This window comes from Lissotriton vulgaris, chromosome 12 (genome assembly GCF_964263255.1).
Source record: "Lissotriton vulgaris chromosome 12, aLisVul1.2, whole genome shotgun sequence".
Classification (NCBI taxonomy): domain Eukaryota; kingdom Metazoa; phylum Chordata; class Amphibia; order Caudata; family Salamandridae; genus Lissotriton; species Lissotriton vulgaris.
Genome location: NC_141700.1, coordinates 446,185,712 through 446,213,309, shown reverse-complemented (window position 1 = coordinate 446,213,309; position 27,598 = coordinate 446,185,712). Strand labels below are relative to the sequence as shown.

At 38.2% G+C, this 27,598-nt stretch overlaps 19 non-coding genes across 19 annotated transcripts; all 19 read left to right on the top strand.

Annotated features, from left to right (window-relative positions):
• The first annotated feature begins 689 nt into the window (after positions 1–689).
• Positions 690–763, top strand: TRNAN-AUU (transfer RNA asparagine (anticodon AUU)). Its single transcript has one exon. It is a non-coding gene; the product is annotated as a tRNA-Asn (tRNA).
• A 944-nt stretch (positions 764–1,707) lies between these two features.
• On the top strand, positions 1,708–1,781 carry TRNAN-AUU (transfer RNA asparagine (anticodon AUU)). The gene has a single exon. It is a non-coding gene; the product is annotated as a tRNA-Asn (tRNA).
• A 436-nt stretch (positions 1,782–2,217) lies between these two features.
• Positions 2,218–2,290, top strand: TRNAT-CGU (transfer RNA threonine (anticodon CGU)). The gene has a single exon. It is a non-coding gene; the product is annotated as a tRNA-Thr (tRNA).
• Positions 2,291–2,725: 435 nt separating this feature from the next.
• Positions 2,726–2,799, top strand: TRNAT-AGU (transfer RNA threonine (anticodon AGU)). The gene has a single exon. It is a non-coding gene; the product is annotated as a tRNA-Thr (tRNA).
• Positions 2,800–3,235: 436 nt separating this feature from the next.
• On the top strand, positions 3,236–3,308 carry TRNAT-CGU (transfer RNA threonine (anticodon CGU)). Its single transcript has one exon. It is a non-coding gene; the product is annotated as a tRNA-Thr (tRNA).
• A 435-nt stretch (positions 3,309–3,743) lies between these two features.
• Positions 3,744–3,817, top strand: TRNAT-AGU (transfer RNA threonine (anticodon AGU)). The gene has a single exon. It is a non-coding gene; the product is annotated as a tRNA-Thr (tRNA).
• Positions 3,818–5,784: 1,967 nt separating this feature from the next.
• Positions 5,785–5,858, top strand: TRNAT-AGU (transfer RNA threonine (anticodon AGU)). The gene has a single exon. It is a non-coding gene; the product is annotated as a tRNA-Thr (tRNA).
• Positions 5,859–16,884: 11,026 nt separating this feature from the next.
• Positions 16,885–16,958, top strand: TRNAN-AUU (transfer RNA asparagine (anticodon AUU)). The gene has a single exon. It is a non-coding gene; the product is annotated as a tRNA-Asn (tRNA).
• Positions 16,959–17,395: 437 nt separating this feature from the next.
• Positions 17,396–17,468, top strand: TRNAT-CGU (transfer RNA threonine (anticodon CGU)). Its single transcript has one exon. It is a non-coding gene; the product is annotated as a tRNA-Thr (tRNA).
• Positions 17,469–17,903: 435 nt separating this feature from the next.
• On the top strand, positions 17,904–17,977 carry TRNAT-AGU (transfer RNA threonine (anticodon AGU)). The gene has a single exon. It is a non-coding gene; the product is annotated as a tRNA-Thr (tRNA).
• A 438-nt stretch (positions 17,978–18,415) lies between these two features.
• On the top strand, positions 18,416–18,488 carry TRNAT-CGU (transfer RNA threonine (anticodon CGU)). Its single transcript has one exon. It is a non-coding gene; the product is annotated as a tRNA-Thr (tRNA).
• A 435-nt stretch (positions 18,489–18,923) lies between these two features.
• TRNAT-AGU (transfer RNA threonine (anticodon AGU)) lies at positions 18,924–18,997 on the top strand. Its single transcript has one exon. It is a non-coding gene; the product is annotated as a tRNA-Thr (tRNA).
• A 1,458-nt stretch (positions 18,998–20,455) lies between these two features.
• On the top strand, positions 20,456–20,528 carry TRNAM-CAU (transfer RNA methionine (anticodon CAU)). Its single transcript has one exon. It is a non-coding gene; the product is annotated as a tRNA-Met (tRNA).
• Positions 20,529–22,493: 1,965 nt separating this feature from the next.
• TRNAM-CAU (transfer RNA methionine (anticodon CAU)) lies at positions 22,494–22,566 on the top strand. The gene has a single exon. It is a non-coding gene; the product is annotated as a tRNA-Met (tRNA).
• Positions 22,567–23,001: 435 nt separating this feature from the next.
• On the top strand, positions 23,002–23,075 carry TRNAT-AGU (transfer RNA threonine (anticodon AGU)). Its single transcript has one exon. It is a non-coding gene; the product is annotated as a tRNA-Thr (tRNA).
• A 1,964-nt stretch (positions 23,076–25,039) lies between these two features.
• TRNAN-AUU (transfer RNA asparagine (anticodon AUU)) lies at positions 25,040–25,113 on the top strand. Its single transcript has one exon. It is a non-coding gene; the product is annotated as a tRNA-Asn (tRNA).
• A 945-nt stretch (positions 25,114–26,058) lies between these two features.
• Positions 26,059–26,132, top strand: TRNAN-AUU (transfer RNA asparagine (anticodon AUU)). The gene has a single exon. It is a non-coding gene; the product is annotated as a tRNA-Asn (tRNA).
• A 438-nt stretch (positions 26,133–26,570) lies between these two features.
• TRNAT-CGU (transfer RNA threonine (anticodon CGU)) lies at positions 26,571–26,643 on the top strand. Its single transcript has one exon. It is a non-coding gene; the product is annotated as a tRNA-Thr (tRNA).
• Positions 26,644–27,078: 435 nt separating this feature from the next.
• On the top strand, positions 27,079–27,152 carry TRNAT-AGU (transfer RNA threonine (anticodon AGU)). Its single transcript has one exon. It is a non-coding gene; the product is annotated as a tRNA-Thr (tRNA).
• Positions 27,153–27,598: the final 446 nt, after the last annotated feature.

Sequence of the window (27,598 nt, the reverse complement as noted above, 5' to 3'; positions counted from 1 at the left end):
TTCAAGAAATGAAATTGGGTTTTATAAGAGTACCTGTTTATTAAAACATATTAATCCTTGCGTAGTGATTGAGTATCTTTTCGTGTTTAAGATTAAAATACATATAAAGAAGAATTTATAGCAGGAAACACATTTTCATCATCAACAATAAATTATTTATGCATTTTTTATTATTAACATTGGTGCTGTGGCTTAGTGGTTAAAGAGCCTGACTCGTAAACAGGAAATCATGAGTTCACATCTCAGCAGCACCTAAGTCTTTTCTCCATGCTTTCTGAATAATTTTCATCAAACAAGTGTTGAATACAATTTAGGAATAAACATCTGGTTCTATGAACTTTAGAATACGTTATCTTAAAAATTAAATAAAATGATTGGTATTGTGAAGATTTTTGTAGGAATGCATTGACTGAAATAGGGAAAAGAAAATGACAAAGAACAAGATAGAGGTGAATGATCACTCTATTGTTGAATTCAACTAATCCATTCTTCAGCAAGGTATATTTTAAAATGATATGAATAGGGTAAACTTCAAATTAGAGAGGTGTTTTTGAATAAATGAAGAGTCTTCATTCATCTTAAGTTTTTGAGTAGAGAAGTGTGTGAACTTAGAAAAGAATATGAAAGTGAAAAAGCAATATTCTCTTGAACACCATAAAGAAAAGTGTTTCAAAATTAAGAATCAAGTGGGTGCTGTGGCTTAGCTGGTTAAAGCGCCTGTCTATTAAACAGGAGATCCTGGGTTCAACTCTCAGCAGTGCCTTGCTTTTCTCATTGTTATATAACAAATCATTTTCATTAGGTCTTATTCCGATACAATTAAAATATAAAAGTCTGATTCATCTTACTGTTGAAAAGATCATCTTAAACCTTATAAAAACCCAAGTATTTTCAAGATTATAGAATGAATACTGTTATTGCAAAATGAAAAATCTACATATCTATGAGAAAGACGTAGATGAAATTTCTACCTAGAATTGAACAATATTAATACCTTCATGAAACAAAGTTGTAAAGAATTCAAGAAATGAAATTGGGTTTTATAAGAGTACCTGTTTATTAAAACATATTAATCCTTGCGTAGTGATTGAGTATCTTTTCGTGTTTAAGATTACAATACATATAAAGAAGAATTTATAGCAGGAAACACATTTTCATCATCAACAATAAATTATTTATGCATTTTTTATTATTAACATTGGTGCTGTGGCTTAGTGGTTAAAGAGCCTGACTCGTAAACAGGAAATCCTGAGTTCAAATCTCAGCAGCACCTAACTCTTTTCTCCATGCTTTCTGAATAATTTTCATCAAACAAGTGTTGAATACAATTTAGGAATAAACATCTGGTTCTATGAACTTTAGAATACGTTATCTTAAAAATTAAATAAAATGATTGGTATTGTGAAGATTTTTGTAGGAATGCATTGACTGAAATAGGGAAAAGAAAATGACAAAGAACAAGATAGAGGTGAATGATCACTCTATTGTTGAATTCAACTAATCCATTCTTCAGCAAGGTATATTTTAAAATGATATGAATAGGGTAAACTTCAAATTAGAGAGATGTTTTTGAATAAATGAAGAGTCTTCATTCATCTTAAGTTTTTGAGTAGAGAAGTGTGTGAACTTAGAAATGAATATGAAAGTGAAAAGCAATATTCTCTTGAACACCATAAAGAAAAGTGTTTCAAAATTAAGAATCAAGTGGGTGCTGTGGCTTAGCTGGTTAAAGCGCCTGTCTATTAAACAGGAGATCCTGAGTTCAACTCTCAGCTGCGCCTTGTTTTTCTCATTGTTATAAAACAAATCATTTTCATTAGGTCTTTTTCCGATACAATTAAAAAATAAAAGTCTGATTCATCTTACTGTTGAAAAGATCATCTTAAACCTTATAAAAACCCAAGTATTTTCAAGATTATAGAATGAATACTGTTATTGCAAAATGAAAAAAATACATATCTATGAGAAAGAAGTAGATGAAATTTCTACCTAGATTTGAGCAATATTAATACCTTCATGAAAAAAATTGTAAAGAATTCAAGTAATGAAATTGGGTTTTATAAGAGTACCTGTTTATTAAAACATATTAATCCTTGCGTAGTGATTGAGTATATTTTCGCGTTTAAGATTACAATACATATAAAGAAGAATTTATAGCAGAAAACACATTTTCATCATCAACAATAAATTATGTATGCATTTTTTACTATTAACGTTGGTGCTGTGGCTTAGTGGTTAAAGCGCCTGTCTCGTAAACAGGAAATCCTGAGTTCAAATCTCAGCAGCACCTAACTGTTTTCTCCATGCTTTCCGAATAATTTTCATCAAACAAGTGTTGAACACAATTTAAGAATAAACATCTGGTTCTATGAACTTTAGAATAAGTTATCTTAAAAATTAAATAAAATGCTTGGTATTGTGAAGATTTTTGTAGTAATGCATTGATTGAAATAGGGAAAAGAAAATGACAAAGAACAAGATAGAGGTGAATGATCACTCTATTGTTGAATTCAACTAATCCATTCTTCAGCAAGGTATATTTTAAAATGATATGAATAGTATAAACTTCAAATTAGAGAGGTGTTTTGGAATAAGTGAAGAGTCTTCATTCATCTTAAGTGTTTGAGTAGAGAAGTGTGTGAACTTAGAAAAGAATATGAAAGTGAAGAAGCAATATTCTCTTGAACACCATAAAGAAAAGTGTGTCAAAATTAAGAATCAAGTGGGTGCTGTGGCTGAGCTGGTTAAAGCGCCTGTCTAGTAAACAGGAGATCCTGAGATCAACTCTCAGCAGCGCCTTGCTTTTCTCATTGTTATATAACAAATCATTTTCATTAGGTCTTATTCCGATACAATTAAAATATAAAAGTCTGATTCATCTTACTGTTGAACAGATCATCTTAAACCTTATAAAAACCCAAGTATTTTCAAGATTATAGAATGAATACTGTTATTGCAAAATGAAAAAAATACATATCTATGAGAAAGAAGTAGATGAAATTTCTACCTAGATTTGAGCAATATTAATACCTTCATGAAAAAAATTGTAAAGAATTCAAGAAATGAAATTGGGTTTTATAAGAGTACCTGTTTATTAAAACATATTAATCCTTGCGTAGTGATTGAGTATCTTTTCGTGTTTAAGATTACAATACATATAAAGAAGAATTTATAGCAGAAAACACAATTTCATCATCAACAATAAATTATGTATGCATTTTTTACTATTAACGTTGGTGCTGTGGCTTAGTGGTTAAAGCGCCTGCCTCGTAAACAGGAAATCCTGAGTTCAAATCTCAGCAGCACCTAACTGTTTTCTCCATGCTTTCCGAATAATTTTCATCAAACAAGTGTTGAATACAATTTAAGAATAAACATCTGGTTCTATAAACTTTAGAATACATTATCTTAAAAATTAAATAAAATGATTGGTATTGTGAAGATTTTTGTAGGAATGCATTGACTGAAATATGGAAAAGAAAATGACAAAGAACAAGATAGAGGTGAATGATCACTCTATTGTTGAATTCAACTAATCCATTCTTCAGCAAGGTATAGTTTAAAATGATATGAATAGGGTAAAATTCAAATTAGAGAGGTGTTTTTGAATAAATGAAGAGTCTTCATTCATCTTAAGTGTTTGAGTAGAGAAGTGTGTGAACTTAGCAAAGAATATGAAAGTGAAAAAGCAATATTCTCTTGAACACCATAAAGAGAAGTGTTTCAATATTAAGAATCAAGTGGGCGCTGTGGCTTAGCTGGTTAAAGCGCCTGTCTAGTAAACAGGAGATCCTGAGTTCAACTCTCAGCAGCGCCTTGCTTTTCTCATTGTTATATAACAAATCATTTTCATTAGGTCTTATTCCGATACAATTAAAATATAAAAGTCTGATTCATCTTACTGTTGAAAAGATCATCTTAAACCTTATAAAAACCCAAGTATTTTCAAGATTATAGAATGAATACTGTTATTGCAAAATGAAAAAAACTACATATCTATGAGAAAGACGTAGATGAAATTTCTACCTAGATTTGAGCAATATTAATACCTTCATGAAAAAAAAATATAAAGAATTCAAGAAATGAAATTGGGTTTTATGAGAGTACCTGTTTATTAAAACATATTAATCCTTGCGTAGTGATTGAGTATCTTTTCGTGTTTAAGATTACAATACATATTAAGAAGAATTTATAGCAGAAAACACATTTTCATCATCAACAATAAATTATTTATGCATTTTTTACTATTAATGTTGGTGCTGTGGCTTAGTGATTAAAGCGCCTGTCTCGTAAATAGGAAATCCTGAGTTCAAATCTCAGCAGCACCTAACTGTTTTCTCCATGCTTTCCGACTAATTTTCATTAAACAAGTGTTGAATACAATTTAAGAATAACCATCTGGTTCTATGAACTTTAGAATAAGTTATCTTAAAAATTAAATAAAATGCTTGGTATTGTGAAGATTTTTGTAGGAATGCATTGACTGAAATAGGGAAAAGAAAATGACAATGAACAAGATAGAGGCAAATGATCACTCTATTGTTGAATTCAACTAATCCATTCTTCAGCAAGGTATATTTTAAAATGATATGAATAGGGTAAACTTCAAATTAGAGAGGTGTTTTTGAATAAGTGAATAGTCTTCATTCATCTTAAGTGTTTGAGTAGAGAAGTGTGTGAACTTAGAAAAGAATATGAAGGTGAAAAAGCAATATTCTCTTGAACACCATACAGAAAAGTGTTTCAAAATTAAGACTCAAGTGGGTGCTTAGGCTTAGCTGGTTAAAGCGCCTGTCTAGTAAACAGGAGATCCTGAGTTCAACTCTCAGCAGCGCCTTGTTTTTCTCATTGTTATATAACAAATCATTTTCATTAGGTCTTTTTCCGATACAATTAAAATATAAAAGTCTGATTCATCTTACTGTTGAACAGATCATCTTAAACCTTATAAAAACCCAAGTATTTTCAAGATTATAGAATGAATACTGTTATTGCAAAATGAAAAAAATACATATCTATGAGAAAGAAGTAGATGAAATTTCTACCTAGATTTGAGCAATATTAATAACTTCATGAAAAAAACACTTGTAAAGAATTCAAGAAATGAAATTGGGTTTTATAAGAGTACCTGTTTATTAAAACATATTAATCCTTGCGTAGTGATTGAGTATCTTTTCGTGTTTAAGATTACTATACATATAAAGAAGAATTTATAGCAGAAAACACATTTTCATCATCAACAATAAATTATTTATGCATTTTTTACTATTAACGTAGGTGCTGTGGATTAGTGGTTAAAGTGCCTGTCTCGTAAACAGGAAATCCTGCGTTCAAATCTCAGCAGCACCTAACTGTTTTCTCCATGCTTTCCGAATAATATACTTCAAACAAGTGTTGAATACTATTTAAGAATAAACATCTGGTTCTATGAACTTTAGAATACGTTATCTTAAAAATTAAATAAAATGATTGGTATTGTGAAGATTTTTGTAGGAATGCATTGACTGAAATAGGGAAAAGAAAATGACAAAGAACAAGATAGAGGTGAATGATCACTCTATTGTTGAATTCAACTAATCCATTCTTCAGCAAGGTATAGTTTAAAATGATATGAATAGGGTAAACTTCAAATTAGAGAGGCGTTTTTGAATAAATGAAGAGTCTTCATTCATCTTAAGTGTTTGAGTAGAGAAGTGAGTGAACTTAGAAAAGAATATGAAAGTGAAAAAGCAATATTCTCTTGAACACCATAAAGAAAGGTGTGTCAAAATTAAGAATCAAGTGGGTGCTGTGGCTGAGCTGGTTAAAGCGCCTGTCTAGTAAACAGGAGATCCTGAGTTCAACTCTCAGCAGCGCCTTGCTTTTCTCATTGTTATATAACAAATCATTTTCATTAGGTCTTATTCCGATACAATTAAAATATAAAAGTCTGATTCATCTTACTGTTGAAAAGATCATCTTAAACCTTATAAAAACCCAAGTATTTTCAAGATTATAGAAGGAATACTGTTATTGCAAAATGAAAAAAATGCATATCTATGAGAAAGAAGTAGATGAAATTTCTACCTAAATTTGAGCAATATTAATACCTTCAAGAAAAAAAATTGTAAAGAATTCAAGAAATAAAATTGGGTTTTATAGGAGTACCTGTTTATTAAAACATATTAATCCTTGCATAGTGATTGAGTATCTTTTCGTGTTTAAGATTACAATACATATAAAGAATAATTTATAGAAGAAAACACATTTTCATCATCAACAACAAATTATTAATGCATTTTTTACTATTAACGATGGTGCTATGGTTTAGTGGTTAAAGCGCCTGTCTCGTAAACAGGAAATCCAGAGTTCAAATCTCAGCAGCACCTAGCTCTTTTCTCCATGCTTTCCGAATAATTTTCATCTAACTTGTGTTGAATACAATTTAGGAATAAACATCTGGTTCTATGAACTTTAGAATACGTTATCTTAAAAATTAAATAAAATGATTGGTGTGAGAAGTTGGCCCGATATGCAACGTTCGCTATTCTAGCGACCGCTATGTATCGTTCCAACGACCCTTATGGTGTTTGGTTGTAAGTCAACCTATAGACCAGCTATCCTAGTAGCGTGGATACGAGCAGTCTAAGGCTAAAGACTCGAGAGGGCGTGTTAAGCCAGCTGTTTACCACACATGTACCCCTTGAACACCCAGTGAAAGGACACCACACAAGTGTTATGAAAATAAACAGTATATTTATTAAGAATCACAACAGCCCTGTACTCTTTATGAGGACAGGGTACTAAGCACAAACCAAATCTCTTTAGCAAATACTTCAAGTGCACAGTTTAAAACAAGTGTCCGGGGACACGGAAAGGTTAAGGCAAGTCGGAAGCGAGGGACTCGGGACCCTAGAGTAAGGAGGCTATGCAGGCACTGAAATGCCGAGTTACCTAGCCACGAGGGCTGCGGCTGCACAAGTCTTACAGGCGTCGGGGTCTTCGCTGACGAACCAGGAGCCGGAAGAAAAGGAGTTGCTGGCCGGCGACCAGTGATGAATAGTTCGTAGGGATCCAAGCCTGGATCGGAGATTGATGAAACCTGAAAGCAGAGGGGACCAAGTTCGTACTACTAGCCAGTAGTCAGAGGGTACCAGGAAGGCACCAGTTGGCCGTCACCTCGACCAGGTGAGTGGGCGACGCTAGGCTCTGCAGTCTCACGGACCAGGAGGCGTTGTCGGCGACCACGGTGGAGGTGCGAGCTGTCCCACGACGGATGTCGCTGTCGGCGTCTTGAGTGGACCAGGAGGGTCCGGGGTGCTTCTCAAAAGGATGGAAGCAAGGGCCAGTCTGGAGCAACCAGACCGGCAGTGTTGATTCTCGGATGTCATCACAGAAGGGCACAAGCCAGCGGCAAGTGACCAGACAACGTGCTGAGCAGCGAGCAGAAGGGCCCCACGCAGATCGTGGAGATGCTGGGAGACTGCACTTCGGTGCTGGAGCGGCTCAGGGTCGGGGCTTCTCGGACCCCAGAGCACTCACCAGAGAGTTACCTCGATGGTCGTGCTGGTTTTTAAGAGCGTGCAGGTTCTGATGATGGCCGGTCCCTCGAGGTCTCGTCGCACCCACAGATCACAGCTGAGCTGATGACGTGGGTAGAGGTCAGAGGTGCCAGGGAAGCCGGTTTCTCGTCGAGCTGGGCCGTCGGATTCCTTGAGGAAGGACTTACAGCAAACCGCAGAGTTCTTAGATGGTGCCCGCTGATGCAGGGTGACTACTCCTTAGTCACAAGGGAGAAATCTTGAGAAGAGTCTTGAAGTCCTTTCGTAGAAAGTATTCTTGATTCGAAGATGATCTAATTTGGAAGGGTCCTCGCTCCGGTCTTTATTCTAAAGAAAGGGGTGGGTACATGACTAGGTCCTGCCCTAAGGGTGGGACCAGGAAGGGGGGTAGTTACACCCCTCTCCCCTGCCAGACTTTCCCCAGGCCAGGGCTGTCGCCCCTGGAACTGGTTCTAACCGGCAGATGCGTAGTGAGCACCGGGGTGCCACTCCGCAGTCACCTTCTCGCAAAAGCCCTACCTACCCAGAATACACAAACCCTGTCTGGGACGGTGCGAACACCGCCCTCGACAGGAAACCCTTTGTCCAAGTGCTCCTCGCTGGAAGGACTCCCAGCAGCAGGAGGTCAGACTCGTGTCTGTGGTGGCAGCATCCATTTTGTGGAGCTGAGGCTTTCGTTAACTTTAACCGGGGTTCACAGTTACGTACATGTCGTGTCCCTCTAGAAGGGCGGAATGCTAACCTCGTCGCCAGAGTTGGTGAGAGGGCAGCATCCCGAGTCGTATGACACCTTACTCGACATGTCTTGATAACGCGACACCGAAGTTACCGATGTGGTACGCGTTATCATGGAACAGCCATTGGGTCTTGATTCCGCAAGCTGCAACCGGGCTTGGCTCGGGCCTGAGCTTAGTTCACACGAGCCCATGCACTCTGCCTTCAGGATTGTCAAGGCCTGCCATAGGAGTGACTGATAGGAACTCGGGTGTCCATTTGGGGGTTAGATATAGGGCTACTATATCTATAGCAAAGGGTGATTACACGACTTCGCCCCAGCTGTCATGCAGCCAGTTGTGTCAAATTTAGGAGGCCAGCCAGGGGTGGCATAATACATGCTGCAGCCCCTGGCGGCCCTGGGTACACCTATGCCCTGAGTTACAGGGTCTGATAAGGTGGCCCAGTACCAATTGGTAAATGCACCTAGGGTACATCTCGTAATTTAGAAAGAGAACAGCCAGGCTGTGGGTCTGGTTGGCAGGCCCACAGCCAGAGAAAGTCGTAAACCAGTGAAACAAAAGCAAAAAATCTGGGTGATCATAGGATTGCAGACCCTACTCTCCTACATGACCCCCCCCCAAACGTCGGAACAACTAACTAACCTTGACCAGGTAAGTCTTCTTGTTCTAAGTGGAAATATCTGGAGAGCCCATCGGCATTGCCATGATCAGTACCAGGTCTATGTTCCACTGTGAAGTCCATCCCCTGTAGGGAAATGGACCACCTAAGCAGTTTGGGGTTTTCACCCTTCATCTGATTTAGCCACAAGAGGGGCTTATGGTCGGTCTGAATCTTGAAGTGAGTGCCAAACAAGTATGGCCTCAGCTTCTTCAGGGCCCAAACCACAGCAAAGGCCTCCCTCTCAATAGCTGACCAATTCTTCTCTCTAGGGGTCAGCCGTCTGCTTATGAAAGCAATGGGCTGGTCTTGACCATCAAAATTCAGTTGAGAAAGAACAGCTCCCACACCCAACTCAGAAGCATCTGTTTGGACAATGAATGGTTTGGAGTAGTCCGGACTCTTGAGGATAGGCGCCGTGCACATGGCCTGCTTTAGGTCATCGAATGCTTTTTGACAGCTCGCTGTCCACTGAACCTTTTTTGGCATTTTCTTACTTGTCAGTTCATTTAATGGTGTCACGATGGAACCATAGTTCCTGACAAACTTCCTGTAGTAACCAGTCAGGCCCAAGAAAGCTCGAACCTGAGTCTGGGTGGTTGGAGGAGCCCAGTCCCTGATTGACTGTATCTTGCTCTCCAGTGGCTGAACCTGACCTCCACCGACAAGGTGGCCCAGGTATACAACCTGTGTCTGCCCTATCTGGCACTTGGTGGCCTTGATAGTGAGACCTGCTGCTTGCAGTGCCTCTAACGTCTTCCGCAGGTGGACCAGGTGATCCTCCCAGGTGGAGCTAAAGACAGCAATATCGTCAAGATACGCCGCACAGAAGTCATCCAGCCCAGTAAGGACATGATTCACCAACCGTTGGAAGGTGGCAGGTGCATTTTTCAGACCAAAGGGCATCACCACGAACTGATAATGCCCACCAGGGGTTGAAAATGCTGTTTTAGGCTTGGCGTCCTCAGCTAACCTGATTTGCCAATACCCAGCTGTCAGGTCAAACGTACTTAAGTAGTTGGCCGAAGCCAATCTATCGATAAGCTCGTCTGCCCTTGGTATTGGGTGGGCGTCAGTCTTAGTGACTGCATTGAGACCCCTGTAGTCTACGCAAAACCTCATCTCTCTCTTACCACCCTGGGTGTGAGGTTTCGGCACTAGAACTACGGGACTAGCCCAAGGGCTATCCGAGGGTTCAATGACTCCCAGCTCCAACATTTTCTGCACTTCACTTTTGATGCAGTCTCTAACGTGATCAGGCTGCCTGTAGATTTTACTCTTTACGGGCAAGCTGTCACCAGTGTCGACCTCATGGGTGCACCAATCGGTCTGACTGGGTGTCAGAGAAAACAGATTTCGGAACGACTGAAGAACCTGTTTACAGTCGCTCTGTTGATGTTCGGAGAGGCTGCCACAAAAGACAACACCATCTACCTAGCCATCGTCAGGATTCTGAGAGAGCAGGTCGGGGAGAGGGTCACTCTCCTCTTCTTGTCCCTCATCTAGGGCCATGAGCAAACTCATGTCCTTCCTGTCGACATATGCTTTTAGCCTGTTGACATGAAGCACCCTGTGGGGGCTCCGGGGAGTTCCCAGGTCGACCAGGTAGGTGACCTCTCCCTTTTTCTCCAGGATGGTGTGGGGCCCGGACCATTTGTCCTTGAGTGCTGCTGGGGCCACTGGCTCCAACACCCACACCTTCTGTCCGGGCTGGTAAACAGTCAAGACAGCCTTTTGGTCATGCCAAGCTTTTTGGAGTTCTTGGCTGGCCTTAAGGTTTTCGGATGCCTTCTCCATGTATTCAGCCATCCGCGAGCGGAGGCCGAGCACATAGTCCACTATGTTGGTTGCAGGCTTTTTGAGAGGTCTCTCTCATCCTTCCTTCACCAAACACAGGGGTCCTCTTACAGGATGCCCGTACAAAAGTTCAAAAGGGCTGTAGCCAACCCCCTTCTGTGGGACTTCTCTGTAGGCGAACAAGAGGCAGGGGATCAGGACGTCCCATCTACGCCGAAGCTTTTCCGGTAGTCCATGAATCATCCCTTTTAGGGTCCTGTTGAATCTCTCAACAAGCCCATTGCATTGTGGGTGATAGGGTGTAGTGAACTTGTAGTTGACACCACATTCCTTCCACATAGCAGTTAAGTAGCTCGACATAAAGTTTGCACCTCTGTCGGAGACGACCTCCTTAGGGAAGCCCACTCTGGAGAATACTCCAACTAGGGCTCTTGCCACAACAGGTGCTGTAGTGGTCCTAAGGGGAATAGCTTCAGGATACCTGGTGGCATGATCCACTACCACCAGTATAAACTTGTGCCCTGATGCTGTCGGTGGTTCCATGGGACCGACGATGTCGATCCCCACCCGTTCAAAGGGCACCCCCACCACAGGAATTGGTATAAGGGGGGCCTTTGTCGTGCCACCTGACTTACCACTGGCTTGGCAAGTGACACAGGAGCGGCAAAACTCCTTGGTATCTTCGTTCATGTGCGGCCAGTGAAAGTGCGAGACAAGCCTGTCCCACGTTTTCGTCTGGCCTAAGTGACCTGCTAAGGGAATCTCGTGGGCCAAGGTAAGTAGGAAACCACGCTGAGACAAGGGGACGACCAGCCTCCTGGTCATGCCAGGCTTGGGGTCTCTTGACTCAGTGTACAGGAGTCCATCTTCCCAGTATACCTTGTGGGTACCTGTGGCGTTCCCAGCAGCCTCAGCAGCCGCCTGCTGTCTGAGGGGTTCAAGAGAAGGGCAGTCTAACTGGTCCTTCCCCAGATCTTCCCTTGAGGGTCCCCCTGAGCCCAAGAATTCAACTTGATCAAGTTCGAACTCTCTCGGCTCAGTTTCCCTCAATTCCTGTAGGTCAGCCTCCTCTGAGACTTGATCCTCGACCTGGGGCAAGGGGGAAGGCGCAGCCTTAACCCTACTGCTCTTTTTCTTGGGGGGTGTCTGGTCCGTTGTTCCAGGATCCAGCACCTGTTCAGTGGGGCATTTCCTGACCTGTGACCTAGTCACAGCGAACACATGTGCTGGCAAACCTAACATTTCCATGTGAGTCCGGTGCTCCACTTCTGACCATTGTGACGACTCCAAATCATTGCCCAACAAACAATCCACTGGGAGGTCTGGACTAACTACAACCTTCTTTTGGCCAGTTACCCCTCCCCAGGAGAAAGCTACAATTGCCATACTGTGATTGGTAGTGACATTGCTTGCATTGGTCACCAGGAATTCTGTACCTGGCATGATCTGTCCAGGGTCCACAAAGTTAGGCGTCACCATGGTGACGCTGGCACAAGTGTCCCTATAGGCCTGAGCCATCTTTCCATTTATGAAAGGCGTCTGTCTGTATTTGCCCAAAGTATTGGGGCTTACGTCAGGGGACACGTCCACGTCCCCTGTACTGACAAGGACAGCCTGAGTGAGTGTGCCAACTAAGTTGTCACGCCCCTCAGAACCCAGGGTTAACCCTACTAAACCCTTGGGAGGTGCACTACCACTGCTGACTGTACTAGGGGGCACAGGTGCCTTAGGGGCTGCAGTGGCAGGAGTCTGCCCTCCTCCTTTCTTGGTGCACTCACTAAACCAGTGAGATTTACTTTTACAGTACTGGCACCATCGTTTGGATTGGCCTTCTTTCTTCTTTTGGGGAGCCTGACCACCACCCTCTTTGGGTTGTTGGGGACCTGTCGAAGACTTCTGGTCATTTTGTTCCCCCTTAGAATCTTTACCCTTCTGGTCTGCTTTCTTCTGACCACCTTGATTCTGGCCCTGGTTCTGTTTAACTCTCGTACGAACCCATTTGTCTGCCTTCTGGCCCAATTCTTGGGGAGAGGTCAGATCCGAGTCGACAAGATGCTGATGCAACAACTGGTTCTGACAATTGTTTAAAATTTGTTCTCTCATCATCAAATTATACAATCCCTTGTAATCAGTAACCTTACTGCCCAGCAACCAGCCCTCAAAAGCCTTAGTGGCACAATCGACAAAATCAGACCAATCTTGAGACTGCGTTTTCTGGGTATCCCTGAACAGCACCCTGTACTGCTCAGTGGTTAGGCCGAACCCTTCAACGAGTGTATTCTTCAAGACTTGGTAATTGTTAGCGTCCTCTACCCTTGTGGTGAGGAGCTTGTCTCTTCCTTTACCTTCAAAGGAGAGCCACAAGATAGCTGCCCACTGACTCTGGGGAACACCTTGCACAGTGCAGGCCCTCTCCAAAGCAGTAATCCATTTGTGGATGTCGTCCCCTTGTTTAAAGGGGGGCACTATCTTCCCAAGGTGTTTCGTATCGAAACTCTTTTCCCTATTACTAGGTATATTGCTGCCACCAGTGGGGACTGCCCCACTTAACTGTTGCTCTCTAGCAAAAGCAAGCTTTTCCTTGGCCAGGGCAAGTTCTTCCCTTTCGATCCGCAGATTAGCTGCCCTTTCCTTCGCTTCGTACACTCTCCTCTGAGGGGACGTTATCCCTCTTTGAGAAGAGTTGTGAGAGCCGTTGGTATGAAGGGATCTGCCAGAGCCTCTTGAGAGAGATCTGGCTCGTCCATTCCCCATGTTAAGCGGAACCGACAGTAGCGCCGGGGCTCCCCCAGTACCACTATCGTGTCTGCTTAAGTTGGACCGTGTTAGTCTGACGACTTCTACCTGTCCCTTATCTGCCTCGTCCCCTGAGAGATCCTCATCCTCATCCTCCTCCACATCCTCGTTCTCGGTTGCGAGGTGAATGAGGTCAGGATCGTCCCGGGTTCCCTCGAGGGGAGGCATGTCTCCTTCTGGATTAGAAGAGCTACGAAGTTTCTCAGCTCTCCTGGCATCATAAGTCTCCAAGAGACCAATCAGAAAGGACGTTGTGGGGTTAGACCCCTGCTGAATCTTCCGGGAGTGACACAATCGTCTTAACTCCTTGAAGCTCAGCACAGTATATCCTGAAGGGATGACCTGTGGAGGGTCAACTGACACAAGGGGAGACTCAGAGTTTCCTCCTTGGCCCGACATACTGTTTCTAGTGTGGTGTAAGTGATGCACCTACCTACACTATGTGTTTTCCTACTGATCCCTTGCTAAGAGTTGTAGCCAAGGTGTGCTAAGCCTTGAGGAGCTACAACAGCTGGTTCAGTAGAACTCAGAGTATTCTAAGCTTTAGTTATATGTGCTAACAGTACTTGTGTGATCTTTCAACAAGATATTCTTAGGATACGTGTGGTAAAACAACAGCAAGCTCAAATCCCAACCGCTGCTCACCAATGTGAGAAGTTGGCCCGATATGCAACGTTCGCTATTCTAGCGACCGCTATGTATCGTTCCAACGACCCTTATGGTGTTTGGTTGTAAGTCAACCTATAGACCAGCTATCCTAGTAGCGTGGATACGAGCAGTCTAAGGCTAAAGACTCGAGAGGGTGTGTTAAGCCAGCTGTTTACCACACATGTACCCCTTGAACACCCAGTGAAAGGACACCACACAAGTGTTATGAAAATAAACAGTATATTTATTAAGAATCACAACAGCCCTGTACTCTTTATGAGGACAGGGTACTAAGCACAAACCAAATCTCTTTAGCAAATACTTCAAGTGCACAGTTTAAAACAAGTGTCCGGGGACACGGAAAGGTTAAGGCAAGTCGGAAGCGAGGGACTCGGGACCCTAGAGTAAGGAGGCTATGCAGGCACTGAAATGCCGAGTTACCTAGCCACGAGGGCTGCGGCTGCACAAGTCTTACAGGCGTCGGGGTCTTCGCTGACGAACCAGGAGCCGGAAGAAAAGGAGTTGCTGGCCGGCGACCAGTGATGAATAGTTCGTAGGGATCCAAGCCTGGATCGGAGATTGATGAAACCTGAAAGCAGAGGGGACCAAGTTCGTACTACTAGCCAGTAGTCAGAGGGTACCAGGAAGGCACCAGTTGGCCGTCACCTCGACCAGGTGAGTGGGCGACGCTAGGCTCTGCAGTCTCACGGACCAGGAGGCGTTGTCGGCGACCACGGTGGAGGTGCGAGCTGTCCCACGACGGATGTCGCTGTCGGCGTCTTGAGTGGACCAGGAGGGTCCGGGGTGCTTCTCAAAAGGATGGAAGCAAGGGCCAGTCTGGAGCAACCAGACCGGCAGTGTTGATTCTCGGATGTCGTCACAGAAGGGCACAAGCCAGCGGCAAGTGACCAGACAACGTGCTGAGCAGCGAGCAGAAGGGCCCCACGCAGATCGTGGAGATGCTGGGAGACTGCACTTCGGTGCTGGAGCGGCTCAGGGTCGGGGCTTCTCGGACCCCAGAGCACTCACCAGAGAGTTACCTCGATGGTCGTGCTGGTTTTTAAGAGCGTGCAGGTTCTGATGATGGCCGGTCCCTCGAGGTCTCGTCGCACCCACAGATCACAGCTGAGCTGATGACGTGGGTAGAGGTCAGAGGTGCCAGGGAAGCCGGTTTCTCGTCGAGCTGGGCCGTCGGATTCCTTGAGGAAGGACTTACAGCAAACCGCAGAGTTCTTAGATGGTGCCCGCTGATGCAGGGTGACTACTCCTTAGTCACAAGGGAGAAATCTTGAGAAGAGTCTTGAAGTCCTTTCGTAGAAAGTATTCTTGATTCAAAGATGATCTAATTTGGAAGGGTCCTCGCTCCGGTCTTTATTCTAAAGAAAGGGGTGGGTACATGACTAGGTCCTGCCCTAAGGGTGGGACCAGGAAGGGGGGTAGTTACACCCCTCTCCCCTGCCGGACTTTCCCCAGGCCAGGGCTGTCGCCCCTGGAACTGGTTCTAACCGGCAGATGCGTAGTGAGCACCGGGGTGCCACTCCGCAGTCACCTTCTCGCAAAAGCCCTACCTACCCAGAATACACAAACCCTGTCTGGGACGGTGCGAACACCGCCCTCGACAGGAAACCCTTTGTCCAAGTGCTCCTCGCTGGAAGGACTCCCAGCAGCAGGAGGTCAGACTCGTGTCTGTGGTGGCAGCATCCATTTTGTGGAGCTGAGGCTTTCGTTAACTTTAACCGGGGTTCACAGTTACGTACATGTCGTGTCCCTCTAGAAGGGCGGAATGCTAACCTCGTCGCCAGAGTTGGTGAGAGGGCAGCATCCCGAGTCGTATGACACCTTACTCGACATGTCTTGATAACGCGACACCGAAGTTACCGATGTGGTACGCGTTATCATGGAACAGCCATTGGGTCTTGATTCCGCAAGCTGCAACCGGGCTCGGCTCGGGCCTGAGCTTAGTTCACACGAGCCCATGCACTCTGCCTTCAGGATTGTCAAGGCCTGCCATAGGAGTGACTGATAGGAACTCGGGTGTCCATTTGGGGGTTAGATATAGGGCTACTATATCTATAGCAAAGGGTGATTACACGACTTCGCCCCAGCTGTCATGCAGCCAGTTGTGTCAAATTTAGGAGGCCAGCCAGGGGTGGCATAATACATGCTGCAGCCCCTGGCGGCCCTGGGTACACCTATGCCCTGAGTTACAGGGTCTGATAAGGTGGCCCAGTACCAATTGGTAAATGCACCTAGGGTACATCTCGTAATTTAGAAAGAGAACAGCCAGGCTGTGGGTCTGGTTGGCAGGCCCACAGCCAGAGAAAGTCGTAAACCAGTGAAACAAAAGCAAAAAATCTGGGTGATCATAGGATTGCAGACCCTACTCTCCTACTTGGTATTGTGAAGATTTTTGTAGGAATGCATTGACTGAAATAGGGAAAAGAAAATGACAAAGAACAAGATAGAGGTGAATGATCACTCTATTGTTGAATTCAACTAATCCATTCTTCAGCAAGGTATATTTTAAAATGATATGAATAGGGTAAACTTCAAATTAGAGAGGTGTTTTTGAATAAATGAAGAGTCTTCATTCATCTTAAGTTTTTGAGTAGAGAAGTGTGTGAACTTAGAAAAGAATATGAAAGTGAAAAAGCAATATTCTCTTGAAAACCATAAAGAAAAGTGTTTCAAAATTAAGAATCAAGTGGGTGCTGTGGCTTAGCTGGTTAAAGCGCCTGTCTATTAAACAGGAGATCCTGGGTTCAACTCTCAGCAGTGCCTTGCTTTTCTCATTGTTATATAACAAATCATTTTCATTAGGTCTTATTCCGATACAATTAAAATATAAAAGTCTGATTCATCTTACTGTTGAAAAGATCATCTTAAACCTTATAAAAACCCAAGTATTTTCAAGATTATAGAATGAATACTGTTATTGCAAAATGAAAAATCTACATATCTATGAGAAAGACGTAGATGAAATTTCTACCTAGATTTGAACAATATTAATACCTTCATGAAACAAAATTGTAAAGAATTCAAGAAATGAAATTGGGTTTTATAAGAGTACCTGTTTATTAAAACATATTAATCCTTGCGTAGTGATTGAGTATAGTTTCGCGTTTAAGATTACAATACATATAAAGAAGAATTTATAGCAGAAAACACATTTTCATCATCCACAATAAATTTTGTATGCATTTCTTACTATTAACGTTGGTGCTGTGGCTTAGTGGTTAAAGCGCCTGTCTCGTAAACAGGAAATCCTGAGTTCAAATCTCAGCAACACCTAACTGTTTTCTCCATGCTTTCCGAATAATTTTCATCAAACAAGTGTTGAACACAATTTAAGAATAAACATCTGGTTCTATGAACTTTAGAATAAGTTATCATAAAAATTAAATAAAATGCTTGGTATTGTGAAGATTTTTGTAGTAATGCATTGATTGAAATAGGGAAAAGAAAATGACAAAGAACAAGATAGAGGTGAATGATCACTCTATTGTTGAATTCAACTAATCCATTCTTCAGCAAGGTATATTTTAAAATGATATGAATAGGGTAAACTTCAAATTAGAGAGGTGTTTTGGAATAAATGAAGAGTCTTCATTCATCTTAAGTGTTTGAGTAGAGAAGTGTGTGAACTTAGCAAAGAATATGAAAGTGAAAAAGCAATATTCTCTTGAACACCATAAAGAGAAGTGTTTCAATAATAAGAATCAAGTGGGCGCTGTGGCTTAGCTGGTTAAAGCGCCTGTCTAGTAAACAGGAGATCCTGAGTTCAACTCTCAGCAGCGCCTTGCTTTTCTCATTGTTATATAACAAATCATTTTCATTAGGTCTTATTCCGATACAATTAAAATATAAAAGTCTGATTCATCTTACTGTTGAAAAGATCATCTTAAACCTTATAAAAACCCAAGTATTTTCAAGATTATAGAATGAATACTGTTATTGCAAAATGAAAAAAACTACATATCTATGAGAAAGACGTAGATGAAATTTCTACCTAGATTTGAGCAATATTAATACCTTCATGAAAAAAAATTGTAAAGAATTCAAGAAATGAAATTGGGTTTTATAAGAGTACCTGTTTATTAAAAGATATTAATCATTGCGTAGTGATTGAGTATCTTTTCGTGTTTAAGATTACAATACATATAAAGAAGAATTTATAGCAGAAAACACATTTTCATCATCAACAATAAATTATGTATGCATTTTTTACTATTAACGTTGGTGCTGTGGCTTAGTGGTTAAAGCACCTGTCTCGTAAACAGGAAATCCTGAGTTCAAATCTCAGCAGCACCTAACTGTTTTCTCCATGCTTTCCGAATAATTTTCATCAAACAAGTGTTAAATACAATTTAAGAATAAACATCTGGTTCTATGAACTTTAGAATACGTTATCTTAAAAATTAAATAAAATGATTGGTATTGTGAAGATTTTTGTAGGAATGCATTGACTGAAATAGGGAAAAGAAAATGACAAAGAACAAGATAGAGGTGAATGATCACTCTATTGTTGAATTCAACTAATCCATTCTTCAGCAAGGTATATTTTAAAATGATATGAATAGGGTAAACTTCAAATTAGAGAGGTGTTTTTGAATAAGTGAAGAGTCTTCATTCATCTTAAGTGTTTGAGTAGAGAAGTGTGTGAACTTAGAAAAGAATATGAAAGTGAAAAAGCAATATTCTCTTGAACACCATAAAGAAAAGTGTTTCAAAATTAAGAATCTAGTGGGTGCTGTGGCTTAGCTGGTTAAAGTGCCTGTCTAGTAAACAGGAGATCCTGAGTTCAAATCTCAGCAGTGCCTTGCTTTTCTCATTGTTATATAACAAATCATTTTCATTAGGTCTTATTCCGATACAATTAAAATATAAAAGTCTGATTCATCTTACTGTTGAACAGATCATCTTAAACCTTATAAAAACCCAAGTATTTTCAAGATTATAGAATGAATACTGTTATTGCAAAATGAAAAAAATACATATCTATGAGAAAGAAGTAGATGAAATTTCTACCTAGATTTGAGCAATATTAATACCTTCATGAAAAAAAACTTGTAAAGAATTCAAGAAATGAAATTGGGTTTTATAAGAGTACCTGTTTATTAAAACATATTAATCCTTGCGTAGTGATTGAGTATCTTTTCGTGTTTAAGATTACTATACATATAAAGAAGAATTTATAGCAGAAAACACATTTTCATCATCAACAATAAATTATTTATGCATTTTTTACAAATAATGTTGGTGCTGTGGCTTAGTGGTTAAAGCGCCTGTCTCGTAAACAGGAAATCATGAGTTCAAATCTCAGCAGCGCCTAACTGTTTTCTCCATGCTTCCCGAATAATTTTCATCAAACAAGTGTTGAATACAATTTAAGAATAAACATCTGGTTCTATGAACTTTAGAATACGTTATCTTAAAAATTAAATAAAATGATTGGTATTGTGAAGATTTTTGTAGGAATGCATTGACTGAAATAGGGAAAAGAAAATGACAAAGAACAAGATAGAGGTGAATGATCACTCTATTGTTGAATTCAACTAATCCATTCTTCAGCAAGGTATATTTTAAAATGATATGAATAGGGTAAACTTCAAATTAGAGAGGTGTTTTTGAATAAATGAAGACGCTTCATTCATCTTAAGTGTTTGAGTAGAGAAGTGAGTGAACTTAGAATAGAATATGAAAGTGAAAAAGCAATATTCTCTTGAACATCATAAAGAAAATTGTTTCAAAATTAAGACTCAAGTGGGTGCTGAGGCTCAGCTGGTTAAAGCGCCTGTCTAGTAAACAGGAGATCCTGAGTTCAACTCTCAGCAGCGCCTTGTTTTTCTCATTGTTATATAACAAATCATTTTTATTAGGTCTTAGTCCGATACAATTAAAATATAAAAGTCTGATTCATCTTACTGTTGAACAGATCATCTTAAACCTTATAAAAACCCAAGTATTTTCAAGATTATAGAATGAATACTGTTATTGCAAAATGAAAAAAATACATATCTATGAGAAAGAAGTAGATGAAATTTCTACCTAGATTTGAGCAATATTAATACCTTCATGAAAAAAAACTTGTAAAGAATTCAAGAAATGAAATTGGGTTTTATAAGAGTACCTGTTTATTAAAACATATTAATCCTTGCATAGTGATTGAGTATCTTTTCGTGTTTAAGATTACTATACATATAAAGAAGAATTTATAGCAGAAAACACATTTTCATCATCAACAATAAATTATTTATGCATTTTTTACAAATAATGTTGGTGCTGTGGCTTAGTGGTTAAAGCGCCTGTCTCATAAACAGGAAATCCTGAGTTCAAATCTCAGCAGCGCCTAACCGTTTTCTCCATGCTTCCCAAATAATTTTCATCAAACAAGTGTTGAATACAATTTAAGAATAAACATCTGGTTCTATTAACTTTAGAATACGTTATCTTAAAAATTAAATAAAATGATTGGTATTGTGAAGATTTTTGTAGGAATGCATTGACTGAAATAGGGAAAAGAAAATGACAAAGAACAAGATAGAGGTGAATGATCACTCTATTGTTGAATTCAACTAATCCATTCTTCAGCAAGGTATAGTTTAAAATGATATGAATAGGGTAAACTTCAAATTAGAGAGGTGTTTTTGAATAAATGAAGAGTCTTCATTCATCTTAAGTGTTTGAGTAGAGAAGTGTGTGAACTTAGAAAAGAATATGAAAGTGAAAAAGCAATATTCTCTTGAACACCATAAAGAAAAGTGTTTCAAAATGTAGAATCTAGTGGGTGCTGTGGCTTAGCTGGTTAAAGTGCCTGTCTAGTAAACAGGAGATCCTGAGTTCAAATCTTAGCAGTGCCTTGCTTTTCTCATTGTTGTATAACAAATCATTTTCATTAGGTCTTATTCCGATACAATTAAAATATAAAAGTCTGATTCATCTTACTGTTGAACAGATCATCTTAAACCTTATAAAAACCCAAGTATTTTCAAGATTATAGAATGAATACTGTTATTGCAAAATGAAAAAAATACATATCTATGAGAAAGAAGTAGATGAAATTTCTACCTAGATTTGAGCAATATTAATACCTTCATGAAACAAAATTGTAAAGAATTCAAGAAATGAAATTGGGTTTTATAAGAGTACCTGTTTATTAAAACATATTAATCCTTGCGTAGTGATTGAGTATCTTTTCGTGTTTAAGATTACTATACATATAAAGAAGAATTTATAGCAGAAAACACATTTTCATCATCAACAATAAATTATGTATGCATTTTTTACAAATAATGTTGGTGCTGTGGCTTAGTGGTTAAAGCGCCTGTCTCGTAAACAAGAACTCCTGAGTTCAAATCTCAGCAGCGCCTAACTGTTTTCTCCATGCTTCCCAAATAATTTTCATCAAACAAGTGTTAAATACAATTTAAGAATAAACATCTGGTTCTATGAACTTTAGAATACGTTATCTTAAAAATTAAATAAAATGATTGGTATTGTGAAGATTTTTGTAGGAATGCATTGACTGAAATAGGGAAAAGAAAATGACAAAGAACAAGATAGAGGTGAATGATCACTCTATTGTTGAATTCAACTAATCCATTCTTCAGCAAGGTATAGTTTAAAATGATATGAATGGGGTAAACATCAAATTAGAGAGGTGTTTTTGAATAAATGAAGAGTCTTCATTCATCTTAAGTGTTTGAGTAGAGAAGTGTGTGAACTTAGAAAAGAATATGAAAGTGAAGAAGAAATATTCTCTTGAACACCATAAAGAAAATTGTTTCAAAATTAAGACTCAAGTGGCTGCTGAGGCTTAGCTGGTTAAAGCGCCTGTCTAGTAAACAGGAGATCCTGAGTTCAACTCTCAGCAGCGCCTTGCTTTTCTCATTGTTGTATAACAAATCATTTTCATTAGGTCTTATTCCGATACAATTAAAATATAAAAGTCTGATTCATCTTACTGTTGAAAAGATCATCTTAAACCTTATAAAAACCCAAGTATTTTCAAGATTATAGAATGAATACTGTTATTGCAAAATGAAAAATCTCCATATCTTTGAGAAAGACGTAGATGAAATTTCTACCTAGATTTGAGCAATATTAATACCTTCATGAAACAAAATTGTAAAGAATTCAAGAAATGAAATTGGGTTTTATAAGAGTACCTGTTTATTAAAACATATTAATCCTTGCGTAGTGATTGAGTATCTTTTCGTGTTTAAGATTACAATACATATAAAGAAGAATTTATAGCAGGAAACACATTTTCATCATCAACAATAAATTATTTATGCATTTGTTATTATTAACATTGGTGCTGTGGCTTAGTGGTTAAAGCGCCTGACTCATAAGCAGGAAATCCTGAGTTCAAATCTCAGCAGCACCTAACTCTTATCTCCATGCTTTCTGAATAATTTTCATCAAACAAGTGTTGAATACAATTTAATAATAAACATCTGGTTCTATGAACTTTAGAATACGTTATCTTAAAAAATAAATAAAATGCTTGGTATTGTGAAGATTTTTGTAGGAATACATTGACTAAAATAGGGAAAAGAAAATGACAAAGAACAAGATAGAGGTGAATGATCACTCTATTGTTGAATTCAACTAATCCATTCTTCAGCAAGGTATAGTTTAAAATGATATGAATAGGGTAAACTTCAAATTAGAGAGGTGTTTTTGAATAAGTGAAGAGTCTCCATTCATCTTAAGTGTTTGAGTAGAGAAGTGTGTGAACTTAGAAAAGAATATGAAAGTGAAAAAGCAATATTCTCTTGAACAGCATAAAGAAAAGTGTTTCAAAACTAAGAATCAAGTGGGTGCTGTGGCTTAGCTGGTTAAAGCGCCTGTCTAGTAAACAGGAGATCCTGAGTTCAACTCTCAGCAGTGCCTTGCTTTTCTCATTGTTATATAACAAATCAATTTCATTAGGTCTTATTCTGAAACAATTAAAATATAAAAGTCTGATTCATCTTACTGTTGAACAGATCATCTTAAACCTTATAAAAACCCAAGTATTTTCAAGATTATAGAATGAATACTGTTATTGCAAAATGAAAAAAATACATATCTATGAGAAAGAAGTAGATGAAATTTCTACCTAGATTTGAGCAATATTAATACCGTCATGAAAAAAAATTGGAAACAATTCAAGAAATGAAATTGGGTTTTATAAGAGTACCTGTTTATTAAAACATATTAATCCTTGCGTAGTGTTTGAGTATCTTTTCATGTTTAAGATTACAATACATATAAAGAAGAATTTATAGCAGAAAACACATTTTCATCATCAACAATAAATTATTTATGCATTTTTTACTATTAACGTTGGTAATTTGGCTTAGTGGTTAAAGCGCCTGTCTCGTAAACAGGAAATCCTGAGTTCAAATCTAAGCAGCACCTAACTGTTTTCTCCATGCTTTCCGAATAATTTTCATCAAACACGTGTTGAATACAATTTAAGAATAAACATCTGGTTCTATAAACTTTAGAATAAGTTATCTTAAAAATTAAATAAAATGCTTGGTATTGTGAAGATTTTTGTAGGAATGCATTGACTGAAATAGGGAAAAGAAAATGACAGTGAACAAGATAGAGGCAAATGATCACTCTATTGTTGAATTCAACTAATCCATTCTTCAGCAAGGTATATTTTAAAATGATATGAATAGGGTAAACTTCAAATTAGAGAGGTGTTTTTGAATAAGTGAAGAGTCTTCATTCATCTTAAGTGTTTGAGTAGAGAAGTGTGTGAACTTTGAAAAGAATATGAAAGTGAAAAAGCAATATTCTCTTGAACACCATAAAGAAAATTGTTTCAAAATTAAGACTCAAGTGGGTGCTGAGGCTTAGCTGGTTAAAGCGCCTGTCTAGTAAACAGGAGATCCTGAGTTCAAACCTCAGCAGCGTCTTGCTTTTCTCATTGTTATATAACAAATCATTTTCATTAGGTCTTATTCCGATACAATTAAAATATAAAAGTCTGATTCATCTTACTGTTGAAAAGATCATCTTAAAACTTATAAAAACCCAAGTATTTTCAAGATTATAGAATGAATACTGTTATTGCAAAATGAAAAATCTACATATCTATGAGAAAGACGTAGATGAAATTTCTACCTAGATTTGAACAATATTAATACCTTCATGAAACAAAGTTGTAAAGAATTCAAGAAATGAAATTGGGTTTTATAAGAGTACCTGTTTATTAAAACATATTAATCCTTGCGTAGTGATTGAGTATCTTTTCGTGTTTAAGATTAAAATACATATAAAGAAGAATTTATAGCAGGAAACACATTTTCATCATCAACAATAAATTATTTATGCATTTTTTATTATTAACATTGGTGCTGTGGCTTAGTGGTTAAAGAGCCTGACTCGTAAACAGGAAATCATGAGTTCACATCTCAGCAGCACCTAACTCTTTTCTCCATGCTTTCTGAATAATTTTCATCAAACAAGTGTTGAATACAATTTAGGAATAAACATCTGGTTCTATGAACTTTAGAATACGTTATCTTAAAAATTAAATAAAATGATTGGTATTGTGAAGATTTTTGTAGGAATGCATTGACTGAAATAGGGAAAAGAAAATGACAAAGAACAAGATAGAGGTGAATGATCACTCTATTGTTGAATTCAACTAATCCATTCTTCAGCAAGGTATATTTTAAAATGATATGAATAGGGTAAACTTCAAATTAGAGAGGTGTTTTTGAATAAATGAAGAGTCTTCATTCATCTTAAGTTTTTGAGTAGAGAAGTGTGTGAACTTAGAAAAGAATATGAAAGTGAAAAAGCAATATTCTCTTGTACACCATAAAGAAAAGTGTTTCAAAATTAAGAATCAAGTGGGTGCTGTGGCTTAGCTGGTTAAAGCGCCTGTCTATTAAACAGGAGATCCTGGGTTCAACTCTCAGCAGTGCCTTGCTTTTCTCATTGTTATATAACAAATCATTTTCATTAGGTCTTATTCCGATACAATTAAAATATAAAAGTCTGATTCATCTTACTGTTGAAAAGATCATCTTAAACCTTATAAAAACCCAAGTATTTTCAAGATTATAGAATGAATACTGTTATTGCAAAATGAAAAATCTACATATCTATGAGAAAGACGTAGATGAAATTTCTACCTAGATTTGAACAATATTAATACCTTCATGAAACAAAATTGTAAAAAATTCAAGAAATGAAATTGGGTTTTATAAGAGTACCTGTTTATTAAAACATATTAATCCTTGCGTAGTGATTGAGTATCTTTTCGTGTTTAAGATTACAATACATATAAAGAAGAATTTATAGCAGGAAACACATTTTCATCATCAACAATAAATTATTTATGCATTTTTTATTATTAACATTGGTGCTGTGGCTTAGTGGTTAAAGAGCCTGACTCGTAAACAGGAAATCCTGAGTTCAAATCTCAGCAGCACCTAACTCTTTTCTCCATGCTTTCTGAATAATTTTCATCAAACAAGTGTTGAATACAATTTAGGAATAAACATCTGGTTCTATGAACTTTAGAATACGTTATCTTAAAAATTAAATAAAATGATTGGTATTGTGAAGATTTTTGTAGGAATGCATTGACTGAAATAGGGAAAAGAAAATGACAAAGAAAAAGATAGAGGTGAATGATCACTCTATTGTTGAATTCAACTAATCCATTCTTCAGCAAGGTATATTTTAAAATGATATGAATAGGGTAAACTTCAAATTAGAGAGGTGTTTTTGAATAAATGAAGAGTCTTCATTCATCTTAAGTTTTTGAGTAGAGAAGTGTGTGAACTTAGAAAAGAATATGAAAGTGAAAAAGCTATATTCTCTTGAACACCATAAAGAAAAGTGTTTCAAAATTAAGAATCAAGTGGGTGCTGTGGCTTAGCTGGATAAAGCGCCTGTCTATTAAACAGGAGATCCTGAGTTCAACTCTCAGCTGCGCCTTGTTTTTCTCATTGTTATATAACAAATCATTTTCATTAGGTCTTTTTCCGATACAATTAAAATATAAAAGTCTGATTCATCTTACTGTTGAAAAGATCATCTTAAACCTTATAAAAACCCAAGTATTTTCAAGATTATAGAATGAATACTGTTATTGCAAAATGAAAAAAATACATATCTATGAGAAAGAAGTAGATGAAATTTTTACCTAGATTTGAGCAATATTAATACCTTCATGAAAAAAAAAAAGTAAAGAATTCAAGTAATGAAATTGGGTTTTATAAGAGTACCTGTTTATTAAAACATATTAATCCTTGCGTAGTGATTGAGTATATTTTCGCGTTTAAGATTACAATACATATAAAGAAGAATTTATAGCAGAAAACACATTTTCATCATCAACAATAAATTATGTATGCATTTTTTACTATTAACGTTGGTGCTGTGGCTTAGTGGTTAAAGCGCCTGTCTCGTAAACAGGAAATCCTGAGTTCAAATCTCAGCAGCACCTAACTGTTTTCTCCATGCTTTCCGAATAATTTTCATCAAACAAGTGTTGAACACAATTTAAGAATAAACATCTGGTTCTATGAACTTTAGAATAAGTTATCTTAAAAATTAAATAAAATGCTTGGTATTGTGAAGATTTGTGTAGTAATGCATTGACTGAAATAGGGAAAAGAAAATGACAAAGAACAAGATAGAGGTGAATGATCACTCTATTGTTGAATTCAACTAATCCATTCTTCAGCAAGGTATAGTTTAAAATGATATGAATGGGGTAAACTTCAAATTAGAGAGGTGTTTTGGAATAAATGAAGAGTCTTCATTCATCTTAAGTGTTTGAGTAGAGAAGTGTGTGAACTTAGAAAAGAATATGAAAGTGAAGAAGCAATATTCTCTTGAACACCATAAAGAAAAGTGTTTCAAAATTAAGAATCAAGTGGGTGCTGTGGCTTAGCTGGTTAAAGCGCCTGTCTAGTAAACAGGAGATCCTGAGTTCAAATCTCAGCAGTGCCTTGCTTTTCTCATTGTTATATAACAAATCATTTTCATTAGGTCTTATTCCGATACAATTAAAATATAAAAGTCTGATTCATCTTACTGTTGAACAGATCATCTTAAACCTTATAAAAACCCAAGTATTTTCAAGATTATAGAATGAATACTGTTATTGCAAAATGAAAAAAATACATGTCTATGAGAAAGAAGTAGATGAAATTTCTACCTAGATTTGAGCAATATTAATACCTTCATGAAAAAAAACTTGTAAAGAATTCAAGAAATGAAATTGGGTTTTATAAGAGTACAAAACATATTAATCCTTGCGTAGTGATTGAGTATCTTTTCGTGTTTAAGATTACTATACATATAAAGAAGAATTTATAGCAGAAAACACATTTTCATCATCAACAATAAATTATTTATGCATTTTTTACAATTAATGTTGGTGCTGTGGCTTAGTG